This window comes from Bombus affinis, chromosome 3 (genome assembly GCF_024516045.1).
Source record: "Bombus affinis isolate iyBomAffi1 chromosome 3, iyBomAffi1.2, whole genome shotgun sequence".
NCBI lineage: Eukaryota > Metazoa > Arthropoda > Insecta > Hymenoptera > Apidae > Bombus > Bombus affinis.
In genome coordinates, this window is record NC_066346.1 from 16,802,749 (window position 1) to 16,811,561 (window position 8,813).

The 8,813-nt window shown below is 38.1% G+C and overlaps 1 protein-coding gene across 9 annotated transcripts in view; it reads right to left on the bottom strand.

Annotated features, from left to right (window-relative positions):
- LOC126914788 (uncharacterized) overlaps nucleotides 1-7,547 on the bottom strand; it is a 415,880-nt gene extending 408,333 nt beyond the window's left edge. For 2 of the 9 annotated variants that reach the window (XR_007709806.1, XR_007709805.1), the window contains exons 1-4: nucleotides 7,290-7,546; nucleotides 6,259-7,154; nucleotides 5,966-6,123; nucleotides 5,438-5,519 (exon numbers count right to left, since the gene is read on the bottom strand). The gene's annotated coding sequence lies outside the window, so the exon portion shown is untranslated. Of the gene's footprint in view, nucleotides 1-5,088; nucleotides 5,520-5,965; nucleotides 7,155-7,289 lie in introns of those variants that run through there. The other 7 variants (XR_007709807.1, XR_007709808.1, XR_007709810.1 and 4 more) reach the window with 7 other exon arrangements.
- Nucleotides 7,548-8,813: the final 1,266 nt, after the last annotated feature.

Here is an 8,813-nt window from a genome sequence, read left to right on the forward strand (position 1 = left end):
AATATCGTATGGAATTTAATACTAATTTAGTGTGCAATTAAAAAATTACTATACTATTTTATTTCTCCTATATACATATTGGAGATAAAAGGACATCGGGGCCTTTCTTTTGGAATTTTTGGGAAGCCTCCCAATACTTTAGTCTAGACTTTTTATTATAGCTGCACTTAAATAATAAAACTCAGAAGTAGTTGTTTATGATTTAATCCGACTATGTTTACCCGAGATTTATGACAGTAGGCTTGGGCTCGAAGTGACACAACTGGTCGCTAAACGTAGCCACGGTCATGGCATGGACGTTTTTACCTAACAAAGCTATGGAGTAATTGTATAGATCTCCTTAAAAATATAGTTGATCCGAGGGGTACAGAGACGAGTATATAAGTGCAGTTCCATTTGGACTGAGGGAGTTCTACTTATACTGTAGACAAGTAAGTAGACTTTCGAAGAAGACGTATTTGTTATCCCTTTGACCGTGGATTCGTTATTGAACCTAAGATCATTGTCATTGGCATCTCGAGTATCTAATTGCCACGGTTACTTGTCAAACTCTGTACCATATCGGTACTGTAATCATGTCGGTACCAGTAAATACTATCCATATCGTATAACAACAATGGTTAATCCAAATGAAGATTCGTTACACGCCCCTAATCCCAATGAGAACTCGAGATATATGTATTTTTCTTTTCTTTTTGCTTAAAAGATTTCCTGTTTATTGTCACATTAGAATGTCAGATTCTTTTGGCACACGAAGGCTTCGTAAATATCAGAAGGAATATAGCGGGGAAAAATGTTGTTTTATTTTTAAAGTTCTACGCTTCGCTACTTTTTTCCTAGTACGTTCGCTTTAGCAATAACACTGACTTTTTCGCCCGTTAAAAACGGATTACGCAGCACGTGCCCAGAACGAATGTTGCGAGTCGATATTTTCTTTTGCGAATCGCTCTCGTTATTTCGTTGGAAATGTTACCGTGCGGATATCAGACAGCCATTGGAAGTTATTAGACGTTAAAATTTGGCGACAGCTTCGCGTATTCCACCAGTTTCTCGATATTCCCCTTCGAACCTACAAATTGCTTCCGTATCTCGCCAACAGCTAGTCCTCGTATCTTACGCAGACGTCGATTAGAAGTAGAATTTTCGATAAAATTTAAATTTCCCTTTTCAGTTCGTACTTCGATTTATGGGCTCGTACATACGTTTCTCTCTTATATATTACGTGCATTTGCATATATATCTGTTTCTCTATCCCATGCGTCGTAGTTTTTGGATGAAACCAACAGCTTGTACACACGTGCAAGATTTTATTTTTCGTGATAAATCGAACAAGAATATATTCTTTCGTGCTTCTTAATTGAGTGACATTACACCAGGTGAATAATGCACTCGAATAAACGATTTTTCTTAATACTTATAAATTACGCGACGCGTTAACATTCAATTAATTCATAAAGGAAAGCATGATAATTATATGAATCAACTTTAAGAAAATAAGTGTAATTTTTAATATTAAATAACGAATAATAGAAAAGGTGGAATAAATAAGTTAACAATAAAATGATAAACAATACGCGTTTGCTTATTTACAAAAATCAAAATATAAGCAGCTTAAGTAACTCAATATTTTATGGAACGTTCTTCAAAATCAATAACTACATTGTGTTCTTTCCATTCGAAAAAATTCTGTAACGTAATTTCCGCACTAAAGGACCTTCTATCGTAGCATTTTCGTCAGAGAATTTCAAATAATCTAGTTCTGCTTCGAAATCTTTTTATTACCTTTTTTTATTACGCCTTTGAATCCATCGAAAGATTTACATTAAAATTTTTACTTTGCCACTACTTTCTTTATGTCGCTGCATATCAATTATTTATTGAAGCTACTTCGTTCTAACGTGGCAATCATTCACCAGTTCAGCACAGGCTAGCGCACATTTTACGAGACGGATTTTCCATGCGTCGAAGTCGCAAATGTCGTTACACGTGTACCGGGGTGTATCGACAAATATCAAAGTCATACGAGTAGCATTGAATCGGTGGAAATATCGAATTTCGAAAGTTGTATTCGACGTGTCCAAGATACGAGATTCCAAAGAGAAAGTTCGCCCTCAGGTCGACGATATCGATTTAATATTACATGCGATTTATTTTCGTTCGCTGAATCAGTGAACTTCTACATTTCACGCGGTTCATCGGGCCGAATGATTTTTCTGCATACAAAGGGCTGGAAATTTGAAACATACTGTAGCCTAAACCGGTCGCCGGATTAAACTCGACGAAGCTTCGAATCGAGAAAAACGTGCAATCGTAATCTGGCTTTTACGAAAATGGACACAACGACGTTACCGGACAAATAACGAAATTCTTGTCCATTATTGAAATTCTGGGGCAGCAGACTGGTTACAGTAAGAGGCAAAAACCTCCTCAACAGCATAATAACCAACAACCTCAACTACCTTACCACATACGAACCTACACACTGGCCCACCGACACAAACAAAATACCCGATCTCCTTGATTTCCTCATAACTAAAAATATCTCATCAAGACACGTCCAAATCAATTCCTCGGCTGATCTCTCCTCTGGATCATTCCCCCGTGATAGTAACAATCAGTTCAACTATCATCGAGAATACACCTAATGGCTCCATTCATAACCAACACACCAACTGGCAGCTCTTTAGAGAAGTCTTTATCCACACAACTTCAGCCTCAACCTCACTAAAAACCAATGAAGAAATCGAAGCAGCCACGGAATACCTAAACGCGAGCATAATAAACGCTATCGGCGTCTCCACACCGGCAAAAACGTCCATCAGCAATCACGAATACCCCCAGTACATATTAAAAAAAATAGCAGAAAAACGTAGACTAAGAAGAGTATGGCAGACCCATAGAACACCGGAGGACAAATGCAAACTAAACAACGCAACTAGAAAACTATCCAAAACCATAAAAAACTACAATAATGACCGTTTTCACAAATATCTCGCCAGCTTGTCCCCCACAGCCGACTCCAACTACTCACTATGGAAAGCCTCCAGGAAACACACGCGCCCCCCACAAATAATACTTCCAATCCGCCGTCCGCAGGGTGGATGGGCGCGTAGCCCTATAGAAAAAGCTAACCTATTTGCCAAACACTTGACTGAAGTATTTCAACCCCATTCCTCCATAGCTGCAGCGGACGTCACCGAATACCTGCACACTCCCTTCCAAATGTCCCATCCTATTCAACCCTTCACTTCTGCAGAGATCATAGAAGCAATCAGTCGCCTAAACCCCAAGAAAACAGCAGGTCACGACCTAATAGGAAATAAAGCAATCAAGGAACTTCCCATAAAAGGGATTGCACTCTTCGCATCAATCTTTAACGCCATCCTCCGCCTTCAACACTTTCCTAAGGCGTGGAAAATCTCACTAATCACCCTCATCCCCAAACCCGGTAAACCAATATATGAAACCAGCTCCTATCGCCCAATCAGTCTTTTACCTACCCTGTCTAAACTATTCGAGAGGATGCTCACGAATCGTCTCCTTCCACTCCTAGAAAAATTGAAAACACTCCCAGATCACTAATTCGGCTTCCGAAAACAACACTCAACAGTAGAGCAAATCCACCGCATAACCCACATGATCAGCCAAACCCTTGAAAAGAAAAAATACTGCTCAGCGGTATTCCTAGACATCCAACAGGCATTCGATAAAGTATAGCATGAAGGGCTACTCTACAAGCTTAAAAAAATCCTACCCCACCCATACTACTCCATCTTAAAATCCTACCTAACCAACAGACAATTCATAGTTAAATGTCTAGACGCCACTTCCGCAACATTCCCAATAGAATCTGGCATACCACAAGGTAGTGTCCTCGGACCCCTACTGTTCTCCATCTACACTGCCGACTTACCCATATCAAACGAGGTAACAATAGCAACATTTGCCGACGACTCAGCACTATTAGCTACCCACGCAGACCCGGCAATTGCCTCATCCACTCGTCAGCGAAGTCTCGACTCCATGGAAAAGTGGTTCCAAAAATGGGGTTTTAAAATAAACGAAAAAAAATCCTCCCATGTAACCTTCACGCTCCGAAAACAAACCTGCCCCCAGGTCACCATTAACAACACAATAATCCCAAGCAAGGACTCCGTAAGATACCTGGGCATGACTCTGGACAGGAGGCTAACTTGGAAAAAACATATCTCGGAAAAAACAAAGCAACTAAAGGAAAAACTGAAAAAATTCTATTGGCTCACGGGCTGACGCTCTAAACTAAACATACAGAACAAAATAACCCTCTACAAGGCCGTAATAAAACCTGTCTGGACCTACGGAATCCAACTATGGGGAACAGCAAGTAACTCCAACATTGAAATACTCCAACGCTTCCAATCGAAAACGCTAAGATCCCTATTAAATGCACCCTGGTATGTTACCAACGAAACAATCCACCGTGACCTCAAGATACCTACAGTCAAAGATGAAATACACAAGTCGAGAAGCAGATATAACACAAGAGTCAACAACCACCACAACCCACTAGTCACCCAACTACTGGACACGACGGACCAGATCCGCAGACTAAAAAGAAAATACCCACTAGATTAAATCCTTAGTTCTACTAGAATCAACAATATAAAGCTATTATAATCCATGTCATTGTATCACGCCAAATTAAGTTACTGAAAATTCTCAACGAGAATTGATTGTAAATATTCTAATAAATAAAAAAAAAAAAAAAAAATTTGTCGTAGATAAAACGCTTGGAAAACTCGTCGCGCGCTAGTGCGCTTCTCCGTTTTCGCATGAAATCTCCGACTTTTTTCTACTTTCCTAGTTTCCTATTTTTTCTTTTTATCTGTTCTATACGATTCGCCTCTGAAAGGTTATTCTTGCTGTACCGCTACTATTAGGTTGTCCGAAAAGTTTCTCTCGTTTTATGAGGAAATAATAGACGCACGTTCTTTCTTTTATATTATTTTGTCGAATTACGTACGATCCGTTTTGTTCTGTTAAGATAAACACCGCGATATTTCACAGACTTACTTTCACGTTTGTACGAAGGTGCACTGTTGTAAAAAATTCTTTTTGCGAAAGAAAGACACTTTTCGGGCAACTTAATACGTTGTGTTCGTTTTATAAAGAAATAATAGACGCGCGATGTCCTTTCTTTTATATTAGTTTATCGAATTATGCACGAACATAATAATAGAGATATAAGGAAATGGATCGCACCTAATTCGATAAAATGATATAAAACAGAAATTGTTGCTCATCTATTATCATTTTATGAAACGAAAGAAACTTCTCGGACAACCTAGTACATCGAACGACTACCGTTGAATAAATTCTCTAAAAACGAAAATGTTTTTAATCGAATTAAACGATCGAGATGGCTGTAATACTTTTGTAGGATTTTACGAATACTTACCGAGCGTTGAAAGTTCGATGTGCTCAAATACTTATAAGCGATTTTTCTTTCTCGAGACGATTCCCTTTCGTTCGCGAACAACCTGAAAATGGAAAAAATATCGTTAACGGGTGTGTTCGTGATAATCGTAACAACGTCGTTAACCGATTTATCGATGAATCGTTACGTGCGCTTTACGTTCTTTGCGAGATTCCACGACAAATATCGTTACGCGCGAGTTAATCGAGTAAACGACGTTTAAAACGGTTTAAAGTTATTCCCGATATCGCAACTATAAATAGGGAAATGATACAAAGAACAGTGTTTTAAACCTTTGAGTGCTGTGGGCGCATATAGGTGTCTGGCGAAAGCTATCGGTGTGGACTAAGGACATATATATGCGTTTTCTGTAAGTGCTCGGCATGGACTAAGAACGCATGTATGGATTTTTCAATTTCTCCGAACACCTATGCAGAAGTAATACTATTACGTTTGTGTGAAATAAATATAAATGCATTCCTTACGGCAGTAAACAAATGTCAATAGTACCTCGTTATTGTTGAAGTGGTCACCACTTGTAAGAAAACTCTACATCTGGTTTTTTTAGTTTTCCCAAGCACTGAATTTTTCACACACAACTAAATTATTAACTCGTGTTATATTTATAAGGTTCAATAATGCGATAATTCAGGGATCGATTCTGAAGTCTGAAAATCGAGTTTTTTTTATTATGAAATGATTTGATAAAATATAAAAATGAACAACAATTAATATGCGTCTATAACAATCAATAACGATGATTATCTAAACGGGAAATTATAAGTCTTTGGTGCAATGTTTACCTGAACGTCCTGAGCTACCGATCTTTCTTCTTCAGTCTTTAAATCTTAAATCTTCAGTCTTCACAATCTCAAACAACTATTCTATAACCTTGTCTGTCTCTCTAATGTAACTCTCTGTCCATCCGTCTGGGGAACACGTGCTTCTTCAACTGCTCGTCCGTGCAATAAAGGAAGATCGGAAGATCTTGTATCTTTGAATATATCAGATTTGTTTTTAGATACAAAAGAAAATTAATAAAAATGTGACTTATTTTTATTCATTCTTTTGTACTGTTCGATCGTTCTCCACTATGATACGGTTTCAACGAAGAAACGTTTTATTTATGTTCAAGTGAGAGTTTTCTAAATCAAGATGAGAAGACAATGGTACAGCCCGAATGTGAATGTGGCAAACTATGGCGAGCTTCAAATCGTCATAGAGGAAAGCACATCGGGCGAAGAGAAAGAGGAAGGGCGAAGGAACGAGTCGCCTCCGCGTTGCATGGATCCCGATTCGACACCCTTAAATCCTCATCTATTGTCTCCCTGGCGAGAGGTTAGGAAACGCTCTCTACCGACTCCGCAATGTACTTCCGGGATAACCGCATCACAGGTACTGTCTGATGGTCATATGTAGAAGAACATACTTGCTTATGGGCCACATCCCCTTTCTTGATAATGTATTTTTAGTGTATCCTGTTAGCTTAACAAAACATAACGTTGTCCAACGTTTGCATAATATATTTAAATATATTCCTATTAGGTCATTTGTTGTCTGTATATTTTATACTCTCTATCTTCTCCCCTTTCGCGTTCTCGGTCATGACGACACGTAGGTTAACTCTCAGCGGCATGACGTGGTGAAAATCGATTTATAAGGTTCAATAATGGGATAATTCAGGGATCGATTCTGAAGTCTGAAAATCGAGTTTTTTTTATTATGAAATGATTTGATAAAATAAAAAAATGAACAACAATTAATATGCGTCTATAACAATCAATAACGATGATTATCTAAACGGGAAATTATAAGTCTTTGGTGCAATGTTTACCTGAACGTCCTGAGCTATCGACCTTTCTTCTTCAGTCTTTAAATCTTAAATCTTCAGTCTTTACAATCTTAAACAACTATTCTATAACCTTGTCTGTCTCTCTAATGTAACTCTCTGTCCGTCCGTCTGGGGAACACGTACTTCTTCAACTGCTCGTCCGTATCGATCTCTCCGTTAAACACAGCTTGTCGTGCTACCCGTAAAACAAAAAGAATCCCTATCCTACATGAACTCTAGGGATTTCACATATTTACTAAATTTAGTTTTCTAGTTTATTACGCAAATTCTAGTTAACTGTAAATTTCAATGTTTATAATAAATAATTAAAAATAACTAAAATATAACGCTCTTGAATCATTTAATCTCTTTCATTTTAATCATTTAAACTACTATAACTTATTACGATTTGCGCATTGAATAGTTAATCAACAGAGTTCAGTCTAACGAAAAAGTATTCCGTCCACAGCGATCGTCAGCGCTAGACACGCGCCGTCCGTACGGACGACATAGGCCGTGAGTATTCAGCAATCAAAGGGTTTATCGTCTGTGATAAAGCTTTTAGTTTCGCAAGCTCTGTTAAACTCGTTATGGTAAAATTAATAGACACTATAATCTTAACGAATTATCTTTTGTATTCGTAAGAGGCCCGACGATTTCTTTATTATGGGAAAATAATTTCAGCGATATTTTTCGCTTTTAACGCGTTTGCAGCGCGTACGCGTATATCCTTGCCTGTTGCGCGTTATACGTTTTAACGTATGTGCATAATTTTCTATCTACCAAATACGCGCAGCTTTTAACGAAGCAGAGCGAAACGTTTGTAAAATTGAAATGTTAGAACGATGTTTCCGATAAAATTCTTTGTTCCCGGCAGGTTGAACTGCGAGACCGATGCGTTTAAAAGTGCAATTTTCGAGGAATTAAACGCACGAAATTCTGAATATTAGTTCCTTCGTTATGCCTTTGTCATATTCGTTTCTATCTTTATCATTATTCGACAGGTTATTCGCAACTCGTGCAACGAAATAGGAGGATATCCATACGTTGATCCAAATTTCTTCTTTCAATCATATAATTGGCTTTCTTTTGCATAAAACGATATTATCGAAACGTTATCATAGATATAATCTGGTTCTGGAAAAAATCGAAGAACGTCGTGTGAAAATCGATTTTAATTTAAATTGTCTTAAATATCCTTTAACGAATACGTCGTATTCTTTCGTTCTATTACGTTTAAATTAACAGTTATCGTCCTTTATGTCGGCCATTTCCTTCGTTTACGTTCTTTTTCACTTTCTGCCGTAATAGATCAGCCACGGATAGTCCATTTCGACGAATAGTTTCTCTCGATCGACGTGGAAACCGTCGAAAAGAAAGATTTCACTCCTGCTCGGACAGCCGAGGAGGACGGACGTGTCTAGACGGTCGTCCTCTCCAGGTATAAGTGAATAGTGAAAAAATGCTTCAAAGTAATAGTGCTGCAAAGTGATAGTGAGGAGGAAATAAAATAGCAATGCAGATACC